Consider the following 15839-nt stretch of genomic DNA (forward strand, 5'->3'; position numbering starts at 1 on the left):
AGATGGAGGGGACATGTCCCCACCATAGACTGTAAAAGATTTGGATGTAGTATCCGTGACGTCACCCATAGGTTTCTGAAGAGCACAAATGAAGCTAAAAGCGTGTGTGGCCAATCTGTGCCATTTTGTTTCAGTTACTTCCGTATGAGCTTCACGAGGGAGAGCGGGAGGTTGCAGCTTGGTCCCATATCCTCAAATTATTGAAATGTTCCCACAAAATATTTTATCGCCTCCAAAATGAAATAATGCTCTGTCAACTCTCATTAATGTATACAAAAAGGGTCAAATCATATCCATTACTCGAGTCTTACCAACACATACGGACATTGTGATTGCTTCACTGGTCTCCAGTGAGCGGCTGCTACGGTACCTTTAGATGTTCGCAGCGCCAAAACTTTAAGGAAACTTTCCAGTCAGGCTTAACATTACTACGCAAGAAACAGGTGAGACGTGGACATAAGGAGCTGCATTTCAAATAAAAGCAAAATTAGTTCGACACCAATATCAAAAGCAAGTCTACACCCTTGCTTACCATCTCTCTGCTCCCAATGCTTTCCTGTTTGTAACCCCCACTGTCCTAACCCAATAAAAGTTGAAAATTATTTTAAAAATGTGTTTCTCTCTGTTAAACAAAACACTGGCCCAAACCCAATTCTATTTTTGTACCCCATCACCTTGGCCCTTCAAACAGAGTGTGAAGGGGAAGGGCTTCAAAATTTACCCCTAAGAATTTTGGTCATAATCACGGTGGCAGGCCGAATAGACCGTCAGGCCACTGGTGCTCCCGGTGCTCCTTATGGCCTGTCAGCCTCTGCCAGACACTGTAAAAATGTCAAACTTCGTAATAATGACAAAAAATACTAATTTGTGCATCTCCTGACTTCCGGGTACAGATATGCAGCGGTTGTTGCTCGGTTATGGTTGCGGCCGGAAGTTAACGAGAATTATTTATTTTATTTATTAAATTTCCCATTTATTGTATTTTATTAACGTCTACCCCTACCCCAACCCTAAACCCAACTGTCACAGTAATGTAAATACATTAATTATTGTTATACAGTGTCATAAAAAATGCAGCTTTTTTGATACGCATATCGCACTTCTGGTCGGCCGCGTATCCGATCTAGGCTTTACCCAATGCAGCCGTTGTGGCTAGTGTATTCTTGAAAATTTTCTATCTAGCCCTCCCCTTAGCCCTACACCTTCAAGAGAAAGAGAATTGGGGCACCCCTACCCCTTCACGTAAATGTGCAATATGAAGGGTGGGGGGAAGGGGTAGAATTGGGATTGGGCCTTAATTGAAAAAGAATACACATTTCACAGCAGGGCTTATAGTTTAGCCTTCAACTATATAACTGTAATTATTAAGTCATTTCAACTAACAATATGAAAATTTTCCCAAAAAATTAAGTTGAATCTCATAACTGAAAAATATAACATAAAAGAGAATTTACAGGATGTTGTTTCAGTTTAACATAAAAATATCCGTTTAAGTGGTTATGGTATTATGTGGGAAGATGTGATTAATATTTTCACCATAACTCAACATTATTGTCACCAACTAACTTTACGGTCACACTTTATTTTGATGGTCCGTTTGTTGAATTTAAGTTAAATTGCATCTACATGCCAACTAATTCTCATTAGATTATGAGTAGACTGTTAGGTTGGGGTTAGTGTAAGTTGACATGTACTTGCAAAGTTTCTTCAGTTAAATGTCTGTTGAAGGAGCCGTATGAACAGATATTAAACAGACAGTCTACTGATACTTAAATGGACCATCAAAATAAAGTGGTACCAACTTTACTATTGTTATCTTTACTAATTGTCACTAACACTTTACTTTAACAGTTACTTGTATTTAATATGCTTTGAAATCATTTTCATAAAACACAATGTGCTTTGTGAGAATTAACCAACTTGAGTATTCAGACTGAAACCATTATTAACAATGGCCACTATTATCAATGTTTAAAAAAAGAAATCTTTTTTTCTTGCAGAATAAAAGTATGAATTATGAATTACTCCTGCTATCAAAGGAATAAATTAAATATTATAATGGGAAAACTTTTAAATTGTAGAACTATTGCAGTATTTTTGTGGTTTTAATGATGTGATATTTCATTCAAAACCATGAAGCCTTGGTGAGCACAAGTGACCTTTAAAGATGTAATTTTCACCCTAAATGTAAATATTCAACGATAAGTATATAAAATAATATAACATTGATATAATACTAATATTTGCATTGAATGGGTTAACTGAATTACTGAAATAAATAAGTGAACACCACAGCTCTATTATCAGGCTGCATTAGCAAGAGTTAATAGCATTCAGGTTTATGGTCTCCAAAGATAAGACCCCACCAAGATCAAGACAGCCTTAAGGCGGTTATGGATCGATAAATAGTAGGAAAGAATTAGCGATTTTCAAACAGAAGACACAAGCTTTGAAACTAAAAGCTAGTCGAGGTTTATCACACATTGCTACAGTTGGTTTTAAACTGTGAATCCCTGCTTTAAAAATAACAGACATTAAAAAAAGACAAAGAACAAAAGACAAGAAAATCTGTCAGCAGATTCTGATGTTGCTCTCTGCTCCACATCCTTCTGAACTCTGAGCCCTGGATTTGTGATGAGATGAATAATTTAGCAGTTCTACTTGCTTCCCCCTTTTTTCCTTCAAAGTATAGACAGAGCTCAGGTTTTTACTTTTGCAATAGTGCCCCTGTCCTGCCAAAAGAAATGCATTAAGATTACCAAAAAAAGAGAAATCCTCCCCAAATGTCACTGAGATGAAAGCATTCGATAGGTAAGCAAGATTTAAACTTCCCTTTGCAGTATTTGCTGAGAAGCCTGTCATTTTATGCTCTTTGTTTAAAAAAAGAAGAAGAGAGAAAGAGTGAGAGAGAGAGGAAAAAAAAAGGGTAGGCCTAGATGTGGAGACAGAGAGCTGGTGTCCTTACAGACGGTGAGCAGTAATGGGCAGCTGTGATGCCACTGGAATGAGAATGAAGGGTTTGCATTGGAAGGACTGCAGAAGCACAAGACTGCCATCTGCTGACGGAATCTATTGGCCGGTGCAGGGGTTCCCAAACTTCCAATAGTATCTGGATGCAGCCTTTATAGTGCAAGCTGAGATTGCATCACTCAGCGATGCAATGTCAGACACAATGCACTCAATGGAGTGAGAGACGTCACTGTGACGGATAGGGTTAGGGGTGGGGATAGGTGAGTGCATTAAAAAGCATTGGAAGCAGCTCAGAAATAATCAGCACTGCACCAGGTCTGCATCCAGACCACTCTCAGGGGCGAACCATACTGTATATGGTTACGACGGATGTTTTTAACGTCTTCTCGGACCTCGTCGGATTCAATATATTTTTATAGATATTTTGTCAATAAATCATTGTAATAAATGGTGTACACAATAGACAATAGTGTATATTTCAAAAATTGTTGTTTCCAATCGCCATTCAAGACTGAACAGTTTATATATATATATATAATTTTTTTTAGGGGTTTTCACCTTTATATGACAGGACAGTAGAGAGAATTGACAGGAAAGTGTGGGGAGCAAAGAGAGGGGAAGGATCAGCATAGGACCTCGAGGCTGGAATCGAACTCAGGTCACCTTGAACGCCGGAGTGCATGTGTCGGTGCACTTTCCACTACACGACGAGACTGAACAGTTTTCTATCATAGATGATCAGTCATTATCTGACAGAGTCAGTATAGCAGATATTCGTTTGCTGGCTTTGCTGAAACATTTTTCAGATATATAAACGATCTAAATTAATTTATATAATGGATTCATTGTAATTAAGGAAAAAGAGCAAGTTAATATGGAGATGCTTTAATACATCTTAATAATACATCTTTATGTAATAAAAAATCTTTTTACATGCTCACTTAAAACAGTTGGGTTAATAATAACCCAACAGGTAACCCATAGATGGATCAATTTGGCACCGACCTTCTGTTGGGTTATTTTACCCCAATCTATTGGGTTGATAAGGTTAACCCAACAATTTGGGTTATAAAAATAACTAATTTGTTGGGTTATTTTGCCAAAAAGTGGCTTAACCACAATATAATAATAAATTATTATTATTATTATTGTAGTAGTAGTAGTAGTAATCTTTATTTGTAAATAAAAAATACACAGCTTTTATTACATTGGCAAAGCTTTATTTAAATCCATTAATTTAGTGCCACTCCTCACAATAACAAACACCTGAGAGCAGTTTAGTTCAACCCCAGGCAGCAGGACAAGTGGGTTCTGTCTCTGTTGCTCCTCCTCCTCTAAGTACTGAATGAAATACAAGTATACACACATTAATTAAATAATGTCCAACATTTATTGTCATAAATAATGCACCTAGAAGTCGCAAATCAACAAATTCTTGTATTGCCTCCTGGTATGAGGGCTGAGCCATGTTGCTGCACAATCTGAAAGGATAGCTGGCTGAGTTGTTAAAGCACCATCTCCAAAGTGGACTCTCCAAGGCTGTCTTTATATCAAACAGAAAATACACAATAAATAAACTCAAAACAAGCCCCTCATATCAAAGGTGAAATGCTACAAATTGGGATTAAAACAGAACTGTTATACAGGATTTTCTCACCAGATGAAATGTTTGCTTGAACTGGTAGATCCAAGGCTCTCTTCTTTTTTGCAATACCAGAGGATCCGCAGTGATGCATCTCCCCAAACTTCAAAAAGTTTCTTGGTGTGGGTATGAAATGCCTGTCCTGAGCGATCTAAAAATAAATAAACATAAACAGCACTTAAATCCATGTCATGCAAACAGTACACTGGATTTATTGAAGGGATATTTTACACAAAAATGGAAATTCTGTCATCATTAATTCCCCCTCCCCTTGTTCTAAATCTCTCCTCAGATGAACACAAAACATGATATTTTGAACAATATAGGTAACTAAACCATTCTTGGTCCACAGTGACATTCCATAGCATAAATAATAAATAAATAAATAAATAAATCAACCAATAACTTAAGGGTGAGTAAATGATGAATACACCCAAAAAAATCTGTGAAACACCCACACACTACGGCCAATTTAGTTTATTAAATTTACCTATACTGCATGCGTTTGGACTGTGAGGAACATGCAAACTTCACACAGCAATGCCAACTGACCCAGCTCCAGGACATGATGGATTCGCCTCTGTTGCTGAATGAGTGTATGGGTGTTTCACCGATTTTTGGGTGCATTTGTCCTTTACTCACCCTCAAGTTGTTGATTTTTTTTTTCTGCTGACCACAAATGATAACTTAAAGGACAAAGCAAATCAAAAACTTGTTCGTCCCCACTGACTTCAACAGAGGAAAAAATGCTATGGAATTTCACACCAAGAATGGTTTAGTTACCTCCTCCTCCATATACCAAATGATGTTCGCTCCAACCTTAAAACAGAAATTTTACATTTGCACATATATGCTGGACCAACTGACAACAAAAATCATGCATTTACCCAGTTTAGCAATGGAGAAAAGATAACTGGAAGTGGTCATCTCCAGGGGTACCTTAAACAGATAAAGAGAAAAAAACTATGAAAATGTGCACGTTTAGCTGCAGGATTAGTCTTTTATGTGAGTTGTTAAGGTGCATCACATTTGCAAATTTGGTGGGCAAATAAGGTCCATTTTACATGGTCAATTGTGCACTGATGTTCATTAGTGTGCTTAATTCTCAAGCTCAGAAACTTGCAAAAGAGTCAAACTCTTGATCAAAGATGTCTACTGAAATAACTGGAACCTGTCAGTAAATTGTCATAACGCAATAATTAATATAAACAGTTTAATGTCTGTAATATCTCAATTTATTTGGTTAAATGTTCCAGGATTGGAGTTCTGAAATGTCTGAACTGTGCTTAGACTCTATATCAGTCATCTGTACTCACCTGTGGCCTCATGCCTGATACAGAGTCGAATACCAAATTCACACTCCAATAAGGCACAGAAACGCTTTTGAAAGAAACATTTGTGTCTTTACACACTACCGGTGCTGTTCAGAGAAGTATAAATGCATTTACAGAAGAATTACAAATGTATAATTTGATTTTAAGACATATGGTGATTTAACGACACCTTTACAGTATATGATACTGCTTAAGTGTGTGTATCTGTGCATTTTTACATCATGTAAATATTACAAAATACAGAGCTGTTGTTTTCTTACCTTTCTCAACAAGATTATCAAGGAGGATTAAAGCTCGTACTGTCGAGAGCAACCTACAATGAACAAACAAACAAAAAATAAAATAAACCACAAATTAACATGAGCTGACAGACAACATTTATCAGTTGAGTGGTCACAGCATCACTAAAATCTCACCTGAGTTGAAAACTGGGCAAGCACATGTATGTTTAAGGGCTTTGTATTATTGTTTATTAGCATATATTACTACTATTATTATACAAAGCTAGCAGATTTACAATTCTTATATATATAATTTTTTAAGCTTATATTTAATTGTTGTATGACATGTGTAACCGATTAAACATTTATATTAGCATCTAACATTATCAGGGTTGTGGTTTCATCCCTGTAGGTTAGTATAAGATGTAGGGAAAATGCAATTTTCAGGGCCTTCAATATGGTACACACAAACAGTAATAATAACATTTAACTTTCAGTAATTAATAATCAAGTACCTTGAAATGGATAATGTATCCTCTTCTGATAAAAGAGGATGTAGCAAGCTTCTGCTCTGCTCTTGTCCAGGATAACTTCCTCACGTTGTGATCCATTCAGCGCCCTCTAGCGGTGAATAATAACCAATAATAATGTAATGCTCGGATTCCGCACTTCTTGGGAAAACCAGCAACTTACTGAACAAAATGTAACACCTATATATGTTTATATTAGTATTTAGTTGTTACAATATAGTTTGCTAGCGAAAGTACAGTGTTTTTAAGACAACATAACATACCTTCAATAAGACTGGACGCGAGTCCGGTTTGATGTCTCTGCTGGGTCCTAAAGTCGAGAATGATGGTGAAATATCTCAAATACGTTTATCATTTCCTCCAAAACAACTGTAGAGATGAACAGGGAGGTAGAGAAAGCGTTTAGAGAAAGTCCAGGTGAAACAGATACAAAAAAACTCGACTCAGAGAGGCAATTTGATTAAAAAAATAACAATATTACTGCATTAGAGATTGCATAAACTTTATGACGCAAGAGCAACATCACGTATGCATATTAATACAGCGGTTCTGTGTCAGTTCAATCAGTTGACTGCTGAAATTCAAAAATTGTAACCCAACTGGTTGAGTTATTAAATAAATAACCCAATAAAGGTTTAAAATAACCCAACAAAGCACCAAATATTTTAACCCAACTATTGGGTTAAATAAATAAACATTTTTTAGAGTATGTAATAAATGTATAACAATAAATTATTTTACTCCAGCGATTGAATACTACTTATTTTCTTAATAAAATTGTACACTATCAAAGAATTCCTTGTTATTCCAACCCAATTGTAATAGGGACTAACATGACTGCTGGGTTAATTATTTTAATTAAATGAATAGGACCAAATTTAACCCAATGCTTGGGTTAGTCCATATTTTACCCAATTTGGGTCGAAATAACGCAGAATTTTTTTCGAGGAGTCATTACTGTTTTAACTTATCATTTTTATTTACATAATAGGAGTACCAAAACTGCAGAGATTTTACAATGATCGTTACGATGTTCCATCGTATACAAATTTAATATTAACCTCACCAAGTGAAACTGGTGGGCACAATGTTTACTGCACAAGTCTATTCTTGGTTTAATTTTGGAGACCACCCCTTGAAGATCATCCTCCATGTTCAGTTGCCTGTATTTGAGTGCCATAAAGGTGTCAGACGTTTAGGCTGGAGCTATAAAATCAATATGTTGCAAATGACCAGTGGTGGAAAGAGTACTGAAAAATCATACTTAAGTGAAAGTACCATTACTTGCCTAAAAATGTAGTGCAATGTAGTGCAAGTAGAGTAAAAGTATCTGTTGTAAAAATTACTCAAAGTATGAGTAAAAAGTAGTCCTTTTAAAAATACTCAAGAGTAGCGAGTAGTGAATATTACGATGTAAAACGTTGATGCATTTACATGTAATTTGTGCATGTGTGTGTAAACGTAACATTCTGTAGTGCATTCAGTTACTGCCCAGCAGGAACACAACGTCATAAGACGTTAATATTAGGTTAGATTTAGGTTGTGATGTTGGGTGACCAAAATTCAGTGGCTAACCAGCATCTAAGGACAACATTATTTTGATATCCAATAACGACTCATCAGGTAGGGTAACCAAAATCCAATATCTGATAGACATCATAGTGGTCAGGTCCACACAACATCAAGCTGTAACATCATCATCAGACGTTGATATTTGATTGGTTTTAGGTTGGACATTAATGTCGGCCTGACGTTGAGTTCTGATGTGAACCTGATTTTCATTTCTAGACAAAATGCAAAGTAGACGTTAGGGTACAACATCAATCTGAGGTCATGTTGACGTCTTGTGCCTGCTGGGTGTATAAGACCATTACAGTAATCAAAGAGTAAACATCTTCTCATCAGTGACATGCATCTAAACAGTCTCTGGTTTAATGCATGTAAAGATTTTGGACATCTTCTTGGACACTTTTAATGCTTCTGCATTACTGCAGGTTGAAGGAAAGTAGTGGAGTAAAAGTACTGATACAGCACTAAAAATGTTCTCAAGGTACAGTAAGGTAGGGTACTTTTAAGAAAGTAAAAGTACACATTTATAAAATTACTTAGTAAATTACCATTTCTGCGAAAACTACTCAATTATAGTAATTGGAGTATTTGTAATTATTTGCTTTACACCACTGCAAATGATGCTATTGCTTTGAGGTTAATCTAATGTAAAAAAAAAAACGAAAAAAAAAAAACAGGAGTCGCAATTTAATGGGATAAAAAAGGTTTTTATTTGCATGTTGTATTGTTAATGCAACTATTTTTATTCTGTGTAGGTTATGGATAATATGTGGTAATTGTAACAGTTTATTAAAATGTATTCGATTTTTGGAAATCACCAAGCGACCCCCACTTTGGGAACCACTGGTCTGGTGGATGAAGTACACATTTCAAGCACTTGAGAAACTGTACAGATGTCCTAATAAAATATTGTGCAGTAAAAGTATTAAGCGCTACTTTCAATTTTACAAATAATCAAATTACTGAAGTAGGCCTTCCTGAGTTCTGATGCATAATATTTGAAAAACGCAGTGTCAGACCAGTCTCAAAAGATTTTCAGCCAATCAGCAGTAAGGGGTGTGTCTATACTTAAAAAGGTGCAAGGTCTTGTTGGGTTATGGATGTCTACATACCTAGAATACTGACAGAATTTTTGTTTACTTTGTCTATATTGTGTGTTACAATGGAAACACATGAGTATATGTGTTGGTTTAATATTTTGTTCAGTTTTTACATAAAACCTTCCCCATCCAGACTGAATTACATAAATATGGATATGTTCAGTGGGCTTAAACAGCTCAACCTTATTAAAGTAGATTTAGAACAGTTGACATTTTGTGACAAAGCTATGATTTTCAATCATATTTATAATATTTAAAATTATTTCTTTCGTTCTCCGTTAATGCCATCTGTTGAAACTTTTTTTTTTTTTTTTCTAATTTTTGTCTTAGTGAATGGTACTGCAGACTTGCAGATTTGAATCAGTGAGTAACTGGAGACTTGTGCATTTAAAATAGGATAAATGTGAAAACAATCATGGCTGCCATATTGAAGTGTTGTTCAAAAACCAAGTGCTCAAGATGGCCACTTTAAAGGGCATTTTAGAATGAATAAAGGGCATTTAGAATGAAAACTTTCAAAGGAGACTATGGATGGACCCTTCAGGCTTTCAAGATCTTTGGTGCAGTCAAGTTATTTGGTGTTCACAAATCAGACACCGTTAATGCATTTCTAAATGTGTCATTTTTGTCCAGTTCAAAATAGCTATGTGCTCTTTTACATTTATGAAGTGCACTGAAGTATAATTAAGAATAATTTGTTTTGGAGGGAATTAAAACTACAAGTTTCCTAAAATATAAAAACTCAGAGACCTGTGTTTAGGTACAACAGCAAAGAAAAACACAAGAGTTCACCACTTTGTATTTGAACATTTGAAAAATGAAAAAGCTTAACTGAATTATGTTGTGTTAACTTCAGAATGAGTTAATAAAATAATAGATTCACTTTGAATATATACAGGGGCGTAACAGCCATTTTAAAAGTGTGTGTGGGCGGGGCAGCTGTATGGTCACCCAAACGTGATTAATGATTTATTAGCAATAAAGATTATTTAATAATCTTTTAACCAAAATATTAATAATACGAATAAATAAACAGAACCACACACATTTAAATTAAGCATTACTCTGTGTGAAAATATTTGTATATACTGCAATGCAATTTCAAAATTGCAAGTTGATACTTGTGTGAGTGTGTGTGTGTAAATACATACATACATACACATATGTATATACACACACATATACATATGTATATATACACACACATATACATATGTGTATATACACACATATATACATACATATATATTATACACATACATTCATACAATTGAAGTCAGTTTATTTTTCCCCAATTTCTGTTTAATGGAGAGAAGATTTTTTCATAGTGTTACTAACTCATTTCTAAGAACTGATTTATTTTATCTTTGCCATGATGACAGTAAATAATATTAGACTAGATATTCTTCAAGACACTTCTATACAGCTTAAAGTGACATTTAAAGGCTTAACTGGGTTAATTAGGTTAACTAGGCAAGTCAGGGTATTTAGGCAAGTTATTGTATAATGATGGTTTGTTCTGTAGACTATCGAAATAAAATATAGCTTAAAGGGGCTAATAAAATTTACCTTAAAATGGTGTTTAAAAAGTTAAAAACTGCTTTTATTCTAGCCGAAATAAAAAAAAAAGACTTTCTCCAGAAAAAAAATATTATCAGACATGTTGTAAAAATATCCCAGTGGGGGGGATGGGTTACAATTCTGACTTCAACTGTGTATGTATGTATATATGTATATATATATATATGTATATATATATATATATATATATATATATATATATATATATATATATATATATATATATATATATATATGTATATATATATGTATATATGTATATATATGTATATATATATATATATATATATATATATATATATATGTATATATATATATATATATATATATATGTATATATATATATATATATATATATATATATATATATATATATATATATATGTATATATATATATATATATATATATATATATATATGTATATATATATATATATATATATGTATATATATATATATATATATGTATATATATATATATATATATATATATATATATATATATATATATATATATATATATATATATATGTATGTATATATATATATATATATATATATATATATATATATATATATATATATATATATATATATATATATATATATATATATATATATATGTATGTCCTGGTCTTTAATGCACAGTAAAATTATAAAATCAGAATACAACAATTCATAATTCTGAAGTTGAATTATTATGTTTGACATGCAAATAGTTTTTTATATTTAGCATTTGCTTTAAGTACTGATTTAGATACTGACCAAATACTGATTCAAAGTCTCTAGGGTTTTTAAAATATGAAAATTATTCAGGGAAAATGTAAAAGATGAGTAAACAAAAGTAAAATATAAGATATCCATTTCTTACCACTGAATTGCAAAGGAATGTACAGTTTAACAAAATATAATTTTCTATTGGTCCATAAACAAGAGGTTTTGCATCATGTTAGACCTGTCAATGTAACATCAAAAATATATCTAGCAGCAATATTTCAGTAATAAGATTGAGATTGAGTTAGTCAGTCACTGTAACAAAATTGTTACATTTTTAAATTATGCATTTCTCTGTGGAAAGCGGTGCTGGAGGTTTGTGTGCATATTTTTTTTTTTGTAATTATACAACAGGATTCATAAACAATTGTCGCGATTTATACGGGTAACGTTTGTAGGCCCATTGTTGTCATTTGACGTTACAGTAGGTTAAATCGCAACATGGAAATGTGTGATTTGTGCAATCGTGATATATTGTTTTACATACATACTAGGGTTGTAACTAACGATTATTTTAATAACCTATTAATCTGTCAAATATTTTTATTTCAATTAATCGATGAATCCGATTTAAAAAATAAAAGAAAAGCATTACTTTCCAACCCTTTATTCAAAAAAGCTCATCCCTGAGCTGTTTTAATAATAATAATTATTATAATAATAAAATTAAAAACTAACTAGTTTTGTCCTGTTTTCAATCCAAATATCTAAATATTTTTTAATCAAAATACATACTAGACACATGAAATAGCATAGGAAAAGATGTCATGTTTTCTGAAAAAAAAACCCACCTCAAAATTAAGTGATTGTTTTCTTATAACAAGCTAAATTATTTGCCAATGGGGTAAGAAAAATGATCTTAAGATATAATCTCAAACAGAAGTTCAGCATCACTTTATTTTCTCATGCCATTTTTCTTTTCTGGTCTTGATGTAAGATTTTTTCGATATTTGAACTGGAAACGAGACTAAATTACTAAGAAAGAAAAGTTTTCTGCAGTGCAACTATACATGACAACAGATGGAAAAATGAATTATCCAAAAAAGGCGAATGAATAAAAACGTGTCTTTAGTCTTGCAATGCAAAGTAACTACACCACCGTTGCTTTACTGCTGTTATTAATTCTTTCACTGCTGAGTTTAAGAGATTCTATCTGGAACCAGGAGTCAGTTTTTTTTAGAACATTCACCCATAAAGTTTTTGTGGCTCTGCATCATGTTCGTCATGTGACACGCTGCAGCCACAACAGCGATTTATGACAGATGGATCCCTTGTATTTGTTTTTTTTTCTTTTTTAATTCAACAAATTAATGTGCTTGCTCATCATGTCATCAACTACCTGAAATTCCAATTAAACGTGTAAATGATCGTGATCTATAACGTGAGATGGACGTCGCCATGTTTACTTGCGGTCGATGCGTCATTCATAAAAGCAGAACACGCAGGATTCAACACGTAAATTCACCAGTTACTCCCCAAATACATGCAAGTAAGTGGCTGGTAAACTTAGAGAGAAGTAGATTCAACTTGATAGTTACTTTCAGTATGTGTATCTGATATGATTAACACACATCGGCAAATTATATTTGAATGGATTGTTAGACTTCCTTGTGTGTTTTACAAACTCTAAAGTTCTTGTTTTACTAGTACTTGTGTGTATTTACATGTCTAAAACATAAATTAAGCATTAGGCGGTTAAAAAGGCTGCACAATTGTGATAATATGACACGTTTTCTCAGCGGGGTTAAGTTGGTTTTGTTTTCAGAAAAAAAAAAACGAAAAAAGGAAGCACTTTTCCGACGGTCCCTTACTGAGAGCTCTGCTCAGCGCGAGCTTTCTCTGGCTAAACGCATTTTGCGACTGCTCAAGCATTGCTCGTAATATCGAGCGACAAAAATAAAAAGACAGCTGTGAAACATAACCTGCTTTGTCTTTTTGTAGGGAATACAGTTTAGATCTTTTTAAGGTAAGAGTTTTTTTAGTTAATGCCGTCTGTCACTGAATGTGTCAGGAATACCGAAAACAAAACCAACTTAACCCCGCTGTCTTTCTCTGGCTCAGCACCAGACAAGACACCAGCACCAGGGATTTTGCGGTTCTCACTTCGAAACGGAACAAAAGTAGGATTCTGTAACATTAGTGATTTACCCAGCTGTAGCTGTTGCTCCCTTCCGCATCATCCCTGTCTTTGACTGCAAAGTGAATGAATGAAGCTCCTGGCAGACGCTCAAGAGATTCGCGTTGTGATTGGCTGAGGGATCGTTCACTCAAATCAAGTAACAAATCAGAGAACACTTGCGGCCGCTAGGTCAAATAAAACGTGTGGGCCAGTCAGTTTAGTGGCTAATTCGTACGAAATTGTACGATTTAAAAAAAGAGACGTGGCACCTAACCCCACCCCTAAACCCAACCGTCATTGGGGGATGAGCAAATCGTACTAAATTGTACGAATTAGATCGTACGAATTTGAATTGCCGTGAGATTGTGTTGGAATAACCTGTTTCCGAAAAGTGAGGGGGACGTACTAAATGGGACTACATTGAACCATTATTTTTTTATTTTATCAGAGTATACTTTGTGTAATGATAGTAAAAATAAATAAATAAATGTTAGTTAGTTAGGATTAGAGCTGCACGAAATTGAACAAATCTAACATTTCAATTGTTTTATTTTCTGCAATATGAAAATAATTTTACCTGATGACTAGAATAGCTGCTCTATTTGGAAGGAGTTAATTAATTTAAATCGATTGGGTTGATCTTGGAGAGTGAATCATACATACAAATATAATAAACAAATTACAAGCATAGATAAACACAACAGAGCAAGGATAAAATTGAAATAAACAATGCTTTATGATTTTATGTAAATCAAAAATGTAAAACTGATTACAAAAATAAATAATCATCAAATGTAAAATAGCACTGTCATTCTATAAACAATTTAATAAAATACAGTTTTAATACAGTTACAACCTGTACATTTTGTGTGCCTCGATGCTCACAGTCAAAGGCCCTAAAAACTCCTGGTCAATTATAATTGACTGTTGTGTATGCTCACTTTGCGATATTGATGCTGAAATGATAATAGTGTGCAGGCTGCAGCCTTATGCTTTAAAATTAAGTGAGCTTAAGGACATTTTCTTCCAGTTGTGTGCTACCATGAAATTAAAATGAAATTTTAGGGCTTTTAGAAATAATATAACTTGCAAGCTTCAAAACAATGACAAAATTCACACTTCGATGATACAGTATATTCAAAATTTAAAGTCTCTCACTTAGTATTAATCAATGATTCTGATGACATCACTTTGGCTTTTCATCAGAGTTTCTATCCAATCAAATGCTGTCTAGGACCAAATCATTAAAGGTGCAGCTAAAGATTAGTCAAATGTTCACACAGATAATTTATAATATTGCAGCATATAGGGAATAAATGTTTCAGTCTGCTTCCTTTGTCTTGAATGAAATCGGATTTCACATTTAGTCATGAACTGCCAGCTCACACACATTATACAGTAGTCCAGAAACACAGCAGCAAAGAGTGGATTATGTACTCAAGTCAATCCAGAAAAAAGTATTGGATCATGACTACACTGAATTCTGTATTTTGAATTGACATGAAGACTTACTATATTGGACTATGCATTTCATAAACTTTCAATAGATCTGTATGGCTGAGCTGATAATAACAAAATGCTGTTGACTATTTTAAAAAGTGCCCTTCTCTTCATTTATTCATTTTCTTTTTAGCTTAGTCCCTTTATTAATCTGGGGTCGCCACTGCAGAATTAACTGCCAACTTATCCAGCATATGTTTTACACAGTGGATGCCCTTCCAGCTGCAACCATCACTGGGAAATACCCATACACTTCCATTCACACACATACACTATGGCCAATTTAGCTTACCCAATTCACCTATAGTGCATGTCTTTGGACTGTGGGAGAAACCGGAGCACCCTGATGAAACCCATGCCAACAAGGGGAGAACATGCAAACTCCACACAGAAATGCCATCTGACCCAGCTGAGGCATGAATCAGTGACCTTCTTGCCGTGAGGCGACAGCGCTACCCACTGTACCACCGCGCTGCCTCTTTCCTCATGTCTGAGTTA

This window comes from Danio aesculapii, chromosome 21, assembly GCF_903798145.1.
Source record: "Danio aesculapii chromosome 21, fDanAes4.1, whole genome shotgun sequence".
Lineage (NCBI taxonomy): Eukaryota > Metazoa > Chordata > Actinopteri > Cypriniformes > Danionidae > Danio > Danio aesculapii.